This window comes from Macaca mulatta, chromosome 9 (genome assembly GCF_049350105.2).
Source record: "Macaca mulatta isolate MMU2019108-1 chromosome 9, T2T-MMU8v2.0, whole genome shotgun sequence".
NCBI classification, from domain to species: domain Eukaryota; kingdom Metazoa; phylum Chordata; class Mammalia; order Primates; family Cercopithecidae; genus Macaca; species Macaca mulatta.
In genome coordinates this window covers 57,540,324-57,541,901 of record NC_133414.1, presented here as the reverse complement: position 1 = coordinate 57,541,901, position 1,578 = coordinate 57,540,324, and the positions used below count along the sequence as shown (strand labels likewise).

The following is a 1,578-nucleotide window of genomic DNA, read 5'->3' as shown; positions in this document are numbered from 1 at the left end:
CTTGACTGTGTTCACCATGTTTTGGCTCTAGAGAAATGAGAGTGCTAGTGAGGTTGCTGTCATTTTGTGTATCTTCTGTACCTTGAAGTCCCTCAGAAATCTTGCCCCTGGTCTTGTTCTAAGGACATAACAGGTTCCCTTTTCTCTGGAGATGAAATCTAGATCTTCGATTTTTGGAACCAAATTTGGACTCTTGACTCTGGAGCACCAATTTCTTCAGCAAGTTGTTCTCTGGAATCAATCCCAGGGTATGTGTTTTTCATAAATGCCTTGATGAGAGTGTGTAATTGAGAGGCGCTATAGATGGTATGACACCGTCTGGCTTCTCTACTGTGAAACTCCACACCAGGTTGATCTTGACCATGGCTCTGGCTTGAATCTAAAGTCTCAGGTTCTGGTCTTTTCTGGAATCGATGCCTAGCTCTTTGATTCTGAAACCAAATCTGGATTCTGTACTCTTCTGCATTGATTTCTAAAGCAAGTTGTTGTTTGGTAGCATAACCTGGGTAAGATTTTTGATTGAACGTATTGATGAGGATTTTCAATTGATCTTCTGTGAATTTGGTGTGATTGCACCTATGATTTGTTGCTACCATCTTGTGTGAAGAGGTGTCTTTGGTCATGCTGGAAGAGAGTCCTGGAGGCTGAGCTGCTGTCTGGGAGACCGCTTACAGCTCATTTTTAGAAAGAAAGATCGCATATAATACAACATTATTCACAAATCTAAAACATATGATTTTCTGGGTTTTGACAAATGAAAACACCTGTGCAACTTCAACCCTTACCAGGATATGGATGAGAGTTTCCACCCGAAATCACCAGTATTCTAACAAACAGCTTTGCATTTTTTGAATTGTTCAGTGCCTGTGAGGATTCCTTACTCCAAGTTTATGACAAATATATTCAGAAGGCATAATTTACAATTATTGTTTGGGTAAGTAGTTTCATCAATTATCTGATTATTTGCTGTGAATTTGAAGTATGTTGATTTTTATGCAGTTGTCTTCTGAGAAACACTGTGCCATTTTTCGTGTGGAAACCACTTGCAGAACAAACAGAGATTATGAACGCACAGAGGTGCGTTGTGATGAGCACGTCTACCTGTGGCTGCCATTTAAGTGGAAGGTGGAATCCGACTCTGGACCATCGGCAGCCTGAGCCGGTGCTGGGCTCACACTTACCCTGGGAGTGCTCCATGCATGCTTCACCTTATGAGGGGTGCAGCAGGAACAAAAATAGAAAAGTGTGCTGTACTTTCACATTACCAAAGGACAGAGGATACCACCAAGGAATTAGAAAACTGTTAAGTGAGGCTTTATTCTTAATAGCCTTTCAAACAAGGAATTTGAAAACAGGATTCTACTCATCCCACACCAAAATGTAAACAGATGTATTATTTTTTATATTCCTAGGATAATTTTGGTTTTACTTAAGCATCACTATGCAATCATGAGCAAAAGAACAAAGCTGGAGGCATTGCACTATCTGACTTCAAACTTTACCACAAAGCTATAGCAAATAAGACAATGTGGTACTGACCAAAAATAGACACATCGACAAATGGAACAGACTAGAAAG

At 40.2% G+C, this 1,578-nt stretch overlaps 1 pseudogene; it reads right to left on the bottom strand.

The window, feature by feature from the left end:
• Positions 1–11: 11 nt before the first annotated feature.
• On the bottom strand, positions 12–623 carry LOC706767 (double homeobox protein A-like; annotated as a pseudogene).
• Between the last annotated feature and the right edge of the window lie 955 nt (positions 624–1,578).